Below are 15201 nucleotides of genomic sequence, written 5' to 3'. Positions count from 1 at the left end.
TTTGGGTACGGAGGTGGGTTGATGAAAAGACAAAGAAGGGAGCCTAAAAAAGAAGGCGGGACAAGACAAATTGGAGGGTCAAAAAAGACAAAAAGGGGTGCAAAAAACACCTGCTCTTGAAAAGGACTTGGATCCTTGTTGTTGGAGGGTCAAAAAAAAGGGGGGGTTGCAAAAAATACCTGTTCGTGAAATGGACTATAGGACCCCTGTTGGAGACAGACAAAATTATAAAGTAGTAAAACAATCAAAAAGAAACAATGGCAAGAACACGGTCGACGGTAATCAATAATGAATAAGTTTATATGTAAGGTATGGAGAGTATATAAGTGGTTGTTGAGCTAACTAAGAAACGATGAATCAATAAGTAAAATTAGAAGAGAGAAGAATTCTAATTCTATTTACAAAGCGTGAATCAAAGAAGGTGATGTTTAAGTATGTATGCCTGTGTGGGAACTGAGGTTAGGAACACCTCTGACAGGCTACGTAAAGAACACAGGGTCTCAGAGAATAGCCACTTGATTCAAGATGAATGTTGTCAAACCTCGACCTTAGATTTCAACAGAGCCTCTATGTTTAGGATTCTATAGGAACCGGAAGGGAAAGGTTCCACTGCATCTAAAAGTTGTATTCATGCCCTCAAGAAACTCGAGGAGCTCAGACGTTCAAAGAGCTTTGCCTGAACTCTATATAAAGATGGAAAGTCATCGAACCAAATCATCTAGTGACAGCGTTTCAATCAAATTACCTCATTTGAGTGAATTACTCTTTCTGAGTACATTGCCCACCTTGAATGCATTTCTCCGAGTGATTGACTCCATCTGAGTGCATTATCCCTTATGAGTGTATTACCCTTTGTGAGTGCATCACCCCTTCTGAGTGCATTACCCCTTCTAAGTGTATTTGTCCTTCTACTGCATTAAGACTTCTGAGTGAGTGCTCGGCCCTTTCTGAGTGTATTACCCCTTCTGAGTGCACTAACCCTTCTGAGTGCACTGCCCCTTCTGAGTGCACTAACCCTTCTGAGTGCATTACCCCTTCTAAGGAAGTTATACAAGAGTTACAAAATCAGCGGGTGAGTCTGCCCACTTGGTTTGTTCCTCTTCAGTACGCGACTTTATTCTACTCACACTCTTGCCTCACAGCATTCATTCCTCACTCACCCAGATGCAATAAGTACCGATTCTACTGTTACATTTTTTTATATATTAACTAGGTCACAGATACCACAATCGTGACATCAGAAATATTATAATATTCGCTAATCTCATTTTGCAATAAATGCTACGAATAGACGCGTGCCCAAAAATTGAATGGAATGTTATATAGCATTTAGGCCTAAGGCCAATCGCTACGACCTGTGAGTCATTTAGCGCTGAAAGGGGAATTGAAAGCAGAAAGGTCAGGAAGGTCAGAAAGGTGAAACAGGAGGAAAACCTCAAAAGCAGTTGCACCATGAAACAATTGTTATTAGGAAAGGGGTGGGAAGTCAGATGGGAGAAAAGAGAATAAACGAACCCAAGAATGGGAGATAGCAGATAGGGGCCGATTGGACGCTGCAAAGAACCGTAAGTAATGCCCACTGGGCACCGCAGGAGGTGCACTGACGGCACTTCCACCCCTACGGCGGCACAAAATATAAATGCTTACGGATGGACGACCCTAAAATTGAACTAAGCAACCCATTCAAAAGAAAACTACCGTTCCAAAAAAAACAAAGCAATGCTGCTTCCAGGCTTCCTGGAAGGTTTTTTGGTCGAGTCGTGACTTTGTAGTCTTTCCAGCTAAAGGACTTTGAATTATGTATTTATCTATGCCTGAATCTCGACTGTTGAAGCAAATCGCCTGTAGGGAATGTTGGGTGACTCATGAGCCTTCATAACTCGAGTCAATGGGCCATTAATGTTTGTTGCACTGAGGTTGCTGGAGTCTTCCAACTGAATTATTTCTTCTTCTTCTTCTTCTTCTTCTTCTTCTTCTTCTTCTTCTATGATCGTCATCATTGTCATTATCATTATCATCATATATATCTACGACTTATAAACATGCATCAATTATTACTAGGTCTATTCTTTTCCGTTTTGAAAAGTTTGCAGGTCAAAGGCATAAAAAAAAATCTTTCCTTTTGTTTTCTCTAATTTTTATTATATAACTGGGTCAATTCAGGAAGCAAAAACAAATGAATAAAAATATATCAAAATGTTAATGACCAATATTATATATAAAAATGGATCAAAATGTTCATGACCAACATTATATAAAAAAAGGTATAAAAATGTTAATAACAATATTATACATTGAGGCGGATATTAATGATCCAAACATACAAAAAACAAGACTCAACAACCACAATGAATTGACGAAAGGTCAACCGATTCTTTCGGCTGTATATTCCCCGAGTACAATAAAAAAAAAAACTGGCTACAATTTGATTGTTTCCCCCAAAAAAGTATTGTTGAAATTATTGTGCGATACAGCGGTGAATTTACTAGTTACTTTTATTATTCAAATCATAAATGCTTTTCGAGGCTGTTTTTTCCTACGATGTAATCTATATTACATAAGTGACTGCTAGATTTTTAATGTTTTGCCTGCTGTAAAGCATTAGGGAATTTATCCCCAGAGTTTTGCTGATTTAGAATAAATTCTGTTTATGGGTAATCACTTAAGAAATGACATTCATCGTACCTATTCGACGCTAATAACAATTGGTTCAAACACTGACAATAAATTTTAATCGAATCCGATATTACTCCAAGTGTTTCCAACATTTACAATAAATTTTTATTCGAATTCGACATTAATTCAAATATTTCCAACATTTACAATATATTCTATTAGAATTCTACATTATTCCAAATGTTTCCAACATTCACAATAAATTTTATTCGAATTCGAAGCTAATTAAACTAATTTCCAAAATTCACCATATATTTTATCTGAATACGCTAATTCCAAATGTTAAAAAAACATTTACAATTTTATTCGAATTCGACGCCGGTTCCAAAATTGTTTCCAACATTTATAATATTATTTTGTTGGAATTATTTTTCCTTTAGCGCTTCCATTTCTGTTCCAAGCCTTCGAAACAAGACTTCTTTCTGTTGTATATACAGTTTTCTGTAATACTTCCACTTCTAAAAAGAAGCGTTGTTGCTTCCTTGGAAATCAGACCACACTGATTTCCCTTTTTCTCTTTTTAAATCTGGTTGTGACACCAAATGGACAAACTAATCAATCAATCAATCTATCAATCTATCAGCATTCTGTTATCCGAGTTAGATGAAGGCACAGGGAGCGAAATATTTATACCTACAAGCAATACTTTGGTCACGAGATCTTTGTCTTTTGGTTTAAAATAATTTGCATTGTACCATTTTCACGTCAAGTCGTAAGTCGTTTCTGGTCAGTAAACTAAAGAACTATATATCAATTATAATGGCGTGTCTCCATGTGTCTACGCGTGTAGTGATATATTCTATTCTTATTTAAAGAATCCTTTCTCTTTCCATATGATATTCGGACAGATTTCTTCTTACACTATACGAGCTTTCTTTGTATATGATATTCGGACAGATTTCTTCTTACATTATACGAGCTTTCTTTGTAAACTTACTTTCATATCGAAAGGTCTCGCAGCATTACTCGATTGTTCCACTTTCATTTCGTGGATTTTGCCTTTGTTTATGAATTCGTCACGTTCCAAGTTTTCGTGATTCAGTCATACATTCTGTGTATCATAGCCATTGACATCATTAAATCCTCTGTAAAACGATGGTTTACCGGGTGGTTCGTGCGTATTATCTATACAGTTCTATCTAAAGCATTTTTGTGTACGTCCTAGATTTTTTCGTTATATTATAGTTTACGAGGTTGAATTCCGTCCTACTTGTAATACTGTACTCGCTATTTCGAATGAATATATATATATATATATATATATATATATATATATATATATATATATATATATATATATATATATATATATATATATATGTATATATATATATATATATATGTTGTAAAAAATTGAATTCCGTTCTACTTGTAACACTGCATTGGCTACTTTGAATAAAAAAAAACATATCGGTTGGAAAAAATTGAATTCCGTCCTACTTGTAACACTGCATTTGCTAATTTGAAAGAAAATAAAATTCTGTTGGAAAAAATTAAAAATAGTAAAATCAATCCTCGAGCTGGAGTATTCTGTATCACGAAAAACGGTGAGGCTGAACACATGAAAATTTTGACACAAAATGAACAAACAACAAGGAACCAATATGTCATAAGTAGTTAGCAGATATTGATGCATAATCTGGGTGCATGAATAATAAACTGTTTCCATAAATCATTAAGTGTATTCATAGGTGATGAAATCCATCCATAAATGATAATCTTCACTTACAAATGATTGTTTGTATTCATATAAACATCACTTACAAATGATTGTTTGTATTCATAAGTGATGAAATGTATTCATAAATGATGAACTCTTTATTTACAGATGATTATGTGTATTCATAAGTGCTGAAATGCAAATGCATTCATAAATGATAAACTTCACTTACAAATGATTATGTGTGTTCATAAGTAATGAAATGTATTCGTAAGTGATGAAATGTATTCATAAATGATGAACTCTTTATTTACAGATGATTATGTGCACTTATAACTCATGAAATGTATTCATAAAAGACAAATGTATTTACAATTTACAAATGACTGTTGCGAATTCATAAGTGAGAAAATATATTCGTTAGTGACAAGTTTTATTCACGAACTATTACGCGCATTCATAAATGACTTTATGTATTCACAAAGGATACATGTTACTTACGAATGGTAAATTTTATTAATAAAAAGTGAAGGAATGTATTCACAAATGATAAAAATTACCTGCAAGACGAGCGATCGAAAGCAAACGTATTCCTTGCCGCATATCCTTGAAGAAGATAAAAAATAAATAAATATATAAAAAAATCGAAAAACGAGTTTACTTGACGGTAGCGCGAGACAATAGCGTTACAGCAGTATGTATGAGTTTATCCTACATTGTCCGCATTGTCAGATCGGTCTTGGATTAGTCTCTCTCTCTCTCTCTCTCTCCACCACCCATTTTCTACGTTACTGAACGCTTTCGTCCCCCGTTTACAACAATCGTTGGAAGACGACGATAGGTCACGCAAGCAGACAATGATATGGTGTTCTTAGTAGTCTCACATGCGCACATGTATGTACTATGTATGGTTGTGTGTATACATATACATGCATATATATATATATATATATATATGTATATATATATATGTATATATATATATATATATATAATATATATATATATATATATATATATATATATATAAACACGGCGTTATTTCATGCTTAGGCCCATGTAAAGTAGCGCTGTAACAAAGGCAATCTTCAACTTGAACGGAAATTAGCCATGCTGAACCAATACTACATATGTATGTATGTGTGTATCATTATATAGGTATATTTACAATCTTTTTGGAGGCCGTCTTCATATTCCCCTACAAAAGCATCCTGTCCTCCAAAGCGACAACAAACTGCCAAACCGAAGCTGACAAGTCCACAATAACAACAACAACAACAACCATAGGCCAACAATAACAAGTATAAAATATACGTCGTTTTCGTATGGTATCATGACCAGCAATTTTCGTCTCATCAAAAATAGATGTAATGGTAACAATATAATTATTATCAGTATCACTACTGGTACTGAGACATACTCATAGCCGCATGAGTCTTGAAGTAGAGAAACAGATCCACAGTTATGTATGGGTAAATATATTTTTTTTAAATGAATCTACAGAGAGCTTTCAGGAATCTGCTCGATTCCCGTTGTGAAAACAGGACCCGGACAGATTCTCGAGAGCTCTCTTTAGAGATTTATTTTTAAAGATATATAACCATTATTATATTTTGTCACTATTTTATCACTTCATTGTATAACTTCGCATTTCATCTTCAGCATTTCCTTGACTACTTCACGTGAACCTTCATAAACGAACCTATATTCTTATCGTCACATTTTCTCATTAGATCTATGAGTTGAACATAGTTGTCTTATGAGCCCTATGGAAAAGCTTTGTTTGAATAACAATTAATCAAAAGATTATAAAGGGAATGATAATTTGGATGTGATTTTCACGATTACCTTTGGGCGGGCAAATAATTGCTTAATAACTTTAGATTAATAAAATTAATGTTATCATAGTAAAAAAAAAAAACCATAATTTACAATTTTTTCAATCTGCAATCTAATAGTATTCTGCGAGGTTTAAAAGGCCCACAAAAACACTATTTACAATCTAATAGTATTCTGTGAGGTTTAAAAGGCCCACAAAAACACTATTTACAAGACAAATACCTTAATTTTGCATTTCCGATCACTGGTTCAAGTGATTAGGATTACGGATTAGTAATCGAAAACGTAATATATATATCTTATATATATTATAATATATATTAATATATCTATTATATATAATATATATAGATATATATATATATATATATATATATATAATATTATATAATAATATGTATTTACATATATATAAATGAATAACTTGATCCCGAAATATATAAAACGTGATGCTATATATATATATATATGTATATATATATATATATATATATATATATATATATATATATATGTATATGTGTGTGTGTGTGTGTGTGTGTGAATGCAAAAGTTGATTATGTCACTGGGGAATCCATATCCTCTGTGACGAAGTTTACAGATAGCATAACTAATGGTGTGTGTGTGTGTGTGTGCATGTTTCCCGAGATTTTGTCACTTCGGTTCCTGACACTCTGCCGGAGACACAAAAGTGCAAGTAACGTTCTCCTAAGACGGAGGAGTCTTTGCTCAGGCAGGATGTGACGTCACATTAGTGACAGATGAGGTGCGGATGGAAGATAAGGGCGCATTTTGGGGACAAACCCATAGACTTGGTCATACTGCAAGTTCGATTGATGCGCGGTCCATCTCATATACTTTCTGAGGAAATTTATCTTGTTTACCTTGACCAGCCTCGGGGAACGAGAGAGAGAGAGAGAGAGAGAGAGAGAGAGAGAGAGAGAGAGAGAGAGAGGGGAAGGAAATACCGATGTCGCAACCAGAAGGAAGTGGGAAATTTTAAAACAATTTGAATGACTGAAGGCGAGGGTGGACAAATTCGAAAATCTCTCTCTCTCTCTCTTCTCTCTCTCTCTCGTCGTCTCTCTCTCTCTCTCTCTCTCTCTCTCTCTCTCTCAGAATGTGTTACTGTTCTCATGTGAGATTCAGTAATAATCCTGGACTTTGTGCAGAGTACCAGAATGTTTCAAAGTTCCCTTCATTTATATAATAATAATAATAATAATAATAATAATAATAATAATAATAATAATAATAATAATAATAATAATAATAATAATAATAATAATGGTGAAGAAATCCACAGTGGTGTAGATGTAGATGAATATTTCTAAAATATATATTTACATCACAAGTGTGCATTTTTTCACCATTTCAGTGGCACTTGCCATTATGAGATTTTTATGAGTAATAATAATGATACCCCTCACTGCAATATAATAATAACAGAAAACGATCAAGCAAAGATCCTCTGAGACAATGGTATCAAAACAGATAGGGTGATACGTGCAAATAGACCAGACGTGACGTTGATTGACAAAATCAAGAAGAAAGTATCACTCATTGATGTCGCAATACCATGGGACACCCACGCTGAAGACAAAGAGAGGGAGAAAATCGATTAGTATCAAGACCTGAAAATAGAAATGAGAAGGATATGGGATATGCCATTGGAAATTGTTCCCCTAATCATAGGAACACTAAGCACGATCCCAAGATCTATGAAAAGTAACCTGGAGAAACTACTAGATGCCGAAGTAGCTCCAGGACTCATGCTGAAGAGTGTGCTCCTAGAGACAGCACACACAGTGAGAAAAGTGATGGCCTCCTAAGGAGGCAGGATGCAACCCGGAACTGCACACTATAAAAACCACCCAGTCGAATAGGATGACGGTGATAGACAAAAAAAAATAATAATAATATAATGATAATAATTATGGATGCCTGGAGAGAGACTGTTCTTATTTAATTCCTTCGTACGTTTACTTGATTTACGTTTACTTGATTTACGTCCAGTGCTCAATGATGATGTATTATTAAAACCATAACACGAATAATATGGATACTACAGTTAAACAGCCACAAGCACACATGTCTTTATGCATTCAAGTGTCCATTCAATAGCTGCACTGAACCACCTAATTTTCCATTTAATAATGAATTCATAGAACTAAATGAAACTTCGCAAAAGTGTTTCAAGACAAGCGTGTAGTATATGTTTAATTCATTAATTCTAAAAACTAATTTTACAGTTGACAAATTATTCATGAGTTTTGTGTCATTTGACGTTAATATGAACAATATACATAAGCAGTCACTGGTAAGTAATTCTTGGTACAATTACGCTCTGGAAACAATAAATCTGACTTTATTATTATTATTATTATTATTATTATTATTATTATTATTATTATTATTATTATTATTATTATTATTATTTATTATTATTATTATTATTATTATTATTATTATTCTTATTATTATTATTATTATTATTCTATTATTATTATTAACTGAGTCTGTTATTAAGGCACAACCTAAAAAAAATCAAAATTGACCTGAATTGTAATCTTTATAAGTCCAGAAAATATGTGAAACAAAAAACTAAGAAAAAATACATACGAATACATTAAATGAAAAAAAATTGAGGGACAAATTCATTCAAGATCATTATAATCTAAACATGAAATGACCTGCATAAATGATGCAACGGAACAGTGCAATTGAAGCTTCTTCCATACATGAAAGTATCACCAACAATGAAACCGTTCGTTCCATTGTTTTGCACAGAGGGAAATATAGCCTGTTGGTGCTAGCAGTACTACTTGGTAGCATCTCAGTAGAGTGACGGTGCTTCTGACGCTAAAAGCTAAAGCATACATACATAATTATTTCTACATATGTATATTTCCATGTGTCTGATTTGGAATAAAGCGGTACAACTTTACGAACATAACTATGGGCGTATTTTATCAAACGTAACACAATAAACAAATATATATATATATGTGTGTATATATATATATATATATATATATATATATATATATATATATATATATATATGTGTGTGTGTGCGTGTGTGTGTGTGTGTGTGTGACTGGAAAAATGCTCTGGTTAAAATAGAATTCCATCAAATAAAAGGAGCCCATAAAAACGCCAAAATATAGAAAGTAAGGACTATATTTCAAGACACTGATATCCCTGAAGTACAGTACTTACTTTCTATATTTTGGCGTTTTTATGGGCTCCTTAAATATATAGACATATACATTACATACATACTACATACATATATATATATATATATATATATATATATATAGTATATATATATAATATAAATATATATATATATATATATATATATATATATATATATATATATATGCATGAATAAATCAATAAACAAATAAAATGTCTTGGGATGTTGCTGGAAAAAAAAATCTAGCTGCCTTACAGTCACGCTGAAAACCAGATGAAGAAATCACTTATCGCGAAAACTCATCTGACAGATTGAAGTTGATAAAAAATGAATGGTTGGTTGATTTAATTCCCCCGCTGGCAGTCACTCATTCGGGCAAATTAAGTACACTCATTAAGTAATTGTTTTTACGTGATTATTAGCCTCCGTATTTCGTTAGTTAAAATGTAGTGACGCTATGAGAACGATCAGCGTTAATCACAAGAGAATAATGCTTTTCCGGGCAGATCCGTGGTTTGTATTTGATAAAATATAGTGTTGCTTGGGGGAACAATCAGCTTTGATCAATGGAGAATGCTTTTCCAAACAGAGCACAGAAAATAAATCTAACAATGTGTTTAGAGAGCATCAATATCCAGGAAAAACTAAAAAAAATATTAACAATATACTTAAGAAACGTCAAAGAATCCAGTTTGCTTACAAATCCAAAAATACATTTAATAAACATCCATAGTTATATTAGTTATAATATAGTTAACATGGTTATGCAAATTGAAGACGCGAATAATGATTCATTTTCAAGTGTTCCAAGGACCCAAATATGATCAAGAGGGAGATCTTAGAGGAAACGACAGATCAATTTCGACAAAAAAGAAAAAAGAAAAAAAAAGATCTTTAGAACCTGAGAGATTTAGAAAGAAAAACAGATTTGAAAGGGAAAAGTGCGATCTTTTGAAGTTCAGATACAGAAGAAGGACAAAAATCGACTGACCCTCGAGTTCACGATCTCTATAAAAAAAACGTTATACATATATATATATATATATATATATATATATATATATATATATATATATATATATATATATATATATATATATATATATATATATATATATATATATATAATTTATAAACTGGAGCCACAGAAGTCTCGGTATATAAAACAGAAAAAATTAACAAGCAGAGATTGATTATCAGATAAAATTCTTTCAACAACGGACAGCATTTCAAGTTGCAAAAACTGTTCCCATAATTCACTTTGCCATTTATCTTTGTTTTCCGCCTTACGATTCTCTACTATATTTCTCTGTCACCTTATTAACGAACTACTTTTTTTTTTCATGTGCGGGTGTGACAGACAGACAGACAAAGAGAAAGTGAAAACTATTTATCATTGTTTAAGTAGCGAGTATTTTTTTTTTTTCGGGTGGGGGGGCAACGACACAATAACTATTAATAAAACGAATCGTGCCCTTGAGATGACATTCTGAATAAAGAAAAAAAAATTATATATAAAAATAAAGTTAAAAAACGACGGATTTGTGTCGTTTTCCTACACGTACGGAACACGAACAATGCTGCCGGAAATGTCTATTTGCTACTGGTTCCCTCCCACAAAACATATTGTCCTTGGAGGCATGAAAAATTAAAGACATGACGGAAGGACTTGACTAATGTGTATCGCATACAGCATATACTCCAACATAGTCAGTGGCTGGATAACGTGACAACATGGACGAGAAATGACGGGAATAATACCACAAAGGAGATCATGGAAGGTCATAATGAATTAGATGATAATCTCCTAATAACCTTCAAGACAGCCTGATGAATGACAAAGGGAACGGGTGGAAAAAAAAGTAACGTCAGAGGGAGTGGAAGGAGGGTGGGGTTGGGAGAAGGAGAGGGAGAGGTGGGGCGGGGGAGGGGGTGGGGGGAGGGGGGAGGTGCCGGTTCTAGAAAGCAGGGGACGGACGGGTGGAGGAGGTTAACAGCAAGCAAGCAAGCAGAGAGTCCTTTTGTCCTACCTTCTCGAGCAAAAATCAGTGTCAGTTGTCTTGGATAGAAGACGTCTGGGGCCACTGATTGCTTGACCTTCGTGACTGCAGTCGCTGCCTGTGGTAACTATACTAGCTGCAGTTTGTTGGTTGGTATACTTTGTGTTTTCTTCGAGTACCCTATAAGGACACGACAGTGACGTTCTCCGAGGAAGTCCCTGGCGATTAGACTTTGGTAGGTTTCATATGCGACGAGATGGACTACATTATTTTGTAACACCTGAAGACTGAGTTAATCTAGCGACTGTAATAATACTGAGCTATACGAAAATAAAAATTTGGCCTCTCTCTCTCTCAGCAATCTACGCTAAAAGTATAACGAAAATACATACTTTGTGCAGATACCGAATCTCCAACACTCGCACATCTACTATACGCTTAAGGGCAGCACTTTGCTTATCTCGTTAAAAAGGACTGCAGTGAACAACGTGAGCGAGAAAACAGCTGGACAAAACGAGACCCCGTCGATACAGCAAAGGCTGCTGGTGGTGGTGGTGGGTTGAGTCGTACAGATTAGTCTGTAGTATCCTACGGATACACCACGTCCAGTTTCGACAACATCTACGAGGGAAGGGCCTTCTGAAGGACTCTCCTCTCCTTTTCCTGCGCTGTCGGGAGGAAGAGTAAGAGGAGAAGGAGGAGGAGGAGGACAACTATAATACTTAAGAGGACGTTATTGGAAGAAGCGACTTCGAAGCTTTTTTTCTCTCTCCCTTTTCTTTTGAGCGTTTCGTTCGAGGGACGATGGGATCCGGCGTACTACGATTAGCCAGTACCACTCCCGGTCAAACTCCGCTCACCAACTGAGATCCGGTGGAGGGCTTTGGTGGTGCCGTGACACCCAACCCCCTCCCCCCTCTTTCCCCCGTCTCCCCTCCTCCCCACACCCGTCCAATGCCGCCCCCCCCCCCCCCACACACACCCCGCCCCACCGCCATGTCCCGTCCCATAACCAGCTCCTCCTCCCAAACCCCGAAATTTACTCCTCCTCACTTCCAGAGGCTCTACTGCGTCGACTCCCAAGTTACCTCCTCCTCCACCTCCTCCTCTTCCACCTTCCTATCCTTCCATCGCTTTCCCTCCCTCCCTCCCTCTCTCCCTCCATCTCCACCACCCCCATCATCTTCCTTCCTTTATCTGAAGGCCCTGCTTGACATCCCCAATTCCTACACTCTTCAGACGAGAAGAAGAAGAAGAGTAGTTTTCGGAAACCACTTCTCGTGTGACACTACTCCGTTGTTTTCCTCACTTCCCACAAGCTCATCGTAAGCGCATTATTTAATTCGACTTCCCCCTCCCTTCCCCTCCCCTCCCCAACCGCCACCTACCCCCTATCACCCCTCCCCTCCGCCCCCTCACTCCTTCTGACTAAGCCCAAATGCCAGTTCCATTACTCTGCGATTTTTTGTAATCATTATTATTATTCTCTCTCTCTCTCTCTCTCTCTCTCTCTCTCTCTCTCTCTCTACTTTCGGCAGAACGAATCTTTTCCCAAGCTTTGTGTTATTTCCACGTTCGTTGCCTGTTTTCGGTAAACGCCTCATGGAGCGTTCATTGAAATTTCTACAGATTGGCCCCCCATGCCGATTCTATGGGAATGATTTCGAAGCCTTTGTCTCGTATCATACATAGTACTGAATTCTACGCTTCGACTGAAAGCTGCCTACAATCTGTGACCGTCACTGGTTTCATTTTCCTCTGGAATATTATTTCCATTCGCTTGTATAGGTCCCATTCTATGATTTTTGGATCTGGTTTTAAATTCTATTCGTCACGATTAAAAAATAAGCTGATTACATACTTTTTTAAAAATCAATAATCATAGTCATTAGAAATAAAACTGCTTTTCAATTGTAATATATGCTAAAGGGCGATAACAGTAAATCCATGTGTTATCTGTTCGTATTCTGTATCAATTTTACTCACTCAAGTTTCCTGCACCATCCTTATTTCCCCTCTACTATTCCCTTTGCATCATCCTTATTTCCCCTCTACTATTCACTTTGCATCATCCTTATTTCCCCTCTACTATTCCCTTTGCATCATCCTTATTTCCCCTCTACTATTCCCTTTGCATCATCCTTGCTTCCCCTCTACTATTCCCTTTGCATCATCCTTATTTCCCCTCTACTATTCCCTTTGCATCATTCTTATTTCCCCTCTACTATTCACTTTGCATCATCCTTATTTCCCCTCTACTATTCCCTTTGCATCATCCTTATTTCCCCTCTACTATTCCCTTTGCATCATTCTTATTTCCCTCTACTATTCCCTTTGCATCATCCTTATTTCCCCTCTACTATTCCCTTTGCATCATCCTTATTTCCCCTCTACTATTCCCTTTGCATCATCCTTATTTCCCCTCTACTATTCCCTTTGCATCATCCTTATTTCCCCTCTACTATTCCCTTTGCATCATCCTTATTTCCCCTCTACTATTCCCTTTGCATCATCCTTGCTTCCCCTCTACTATTCCCTTTGCATCATCCTTGCTTCCCCTCTACTATTCCCTTTGCATCATCCTTATTTCCCCTCTACTATTCCCTTTGCATTATCCTTACTTCCCCTCTTCTATTCCTTTTGCATCATTTTTATTTCCCCTCTACTATTCCCTTTCCTCATGCTTTTAGAAACTTCTGCAACAACATTCTTCAAACCAACCTATATCTATAAGTTGAGCTGAATATAAAATTTAGGCCGAAGGCCAAGCACTGGGACCTATGAGGTCATTCAGCGCTGAAATGGAAATTGACAGTATACAAGGTTTGAAAGGTGTAACAGGAGGAAAACCTCAAAGCAGTTGCACTATGAATTAAGTGTTAGGAGAGAGTGGAAAGTAAGATGAAGAAAAAGAATATGAAAGGAGGTACAGTAAAAGGAACGAAAGTTGTTGCATCTTCGGGGGGCAAAGGCACGCTGCAAAGAACCTTAAAAACGCCTACAATGCACAGCATGAGGTCCACTGACGGCACTACCCCCCTACGGATTACCAACATCTAGATGTCATAGGAAGTGACTACCTATAGCAAGAGGTCAAAACAAGAAGTCATGTATTTATCCTTGTGGGTTTATTAGACGAGACAGATGTCTACGTTCGATAGATATTCCCTAAAGTACGAAAGTACCAAAGAAATGGCAATGCTAGATTAATAGTTCCATATTTAACAAGATTAAGGATCGAGAATATTTGGTCGTAAACTTACAGTCTAAATTTAGCCATACAACATTAGAAAAACGCATCAATTTAAAGCAAAAAAAAAACCTCGTAGGGGGTAGTCCCGTCAGTTCATCTCACGTGGTGTACTGTAGGCATTACTTACAGGTCGCAGGAACGTCCCTTCGACATCAAACTTCAACCTCTTACATTTCTTTTACTGTTCCTGCGTTCATATTCTCTTTCTTCAATACGACTTTCCACCGTCTCCTAACAATTGTTTCCTAATGCAACTGGGAGTTTTTCGTCCTATCACACCTTTCAAACCTCCTTACTGTCAATTTTCCTTCTCACCGCTGAATGACCTCATAGGTCCCAGTGCTTGGCCTTTTTAACCTAAGTCCTATATTCTCTCTATCTATATATCTATCTTAAGAGTCATAGAGAGTAACCGACTACCCCAACTAGATGTTTTGGATTTTACTATAAAATACTGTTAACTGATGAATGTAGCTATAGTAGATTCACATCGGCTGTTGATAAGCCAAACACCGGGCTGGAAACTCAGTCTCTCTCGAGAGATGTATGTCCCACCTCTCCTGTGGGA

General features: G+C 36.1%; 1 protein-coding gene across 9 annotated transcripts in view; it reads right to left on the bottom strand.

The window, feature by feature from the left end:
* LOC135218566 (sodium/potassium/calcium exchanger 2-like) overlaps positions 1-15201 on the bottom strand; it is a 490480-nt gene that overhangs the window by 426254 nt on the left and 49025 nt on the right. For 6 of the 9 annotated variants that reach the window (XM_064254942.1, XM_064254952.1, XM_064254948.1 and 3 more), the window contains exon 1: positions 11411-12256. The exons of 2 other annotated variants lie outside the window; for them this stretch is intronic. The gene's annotated coding sequence lies outside the window, so the exon portion shown is untranslated. Of the gene's footprint in view, positions 1-11410; positions 12257-15201 lie in introns of those variants that run through there. One more of the 9 variants, XM_064254945.1, reaches the window with a different exon arrangement.

This window comes from Macrobrachium nipponense, chromosome 9 (assembly GCF_015104395.2).
Source record: "Macrobrachium nipponense isolate FS-2020 chromosome 9, ASM1510439v2, whole genome shotgun sequence".
Classification (NCBI taxonomy): Eukaryota; Metazoa; Arthropoda; class Malacostraca; order Decapoda; family Palaemonidae; genus Macrobrachium; species Macrobrachium nipponense.
The sequence above is the reverse complement of the archived record's forward strand: the minus strand, read 5'-3'. Positions and strand labels throughout refer to the sequence as shown.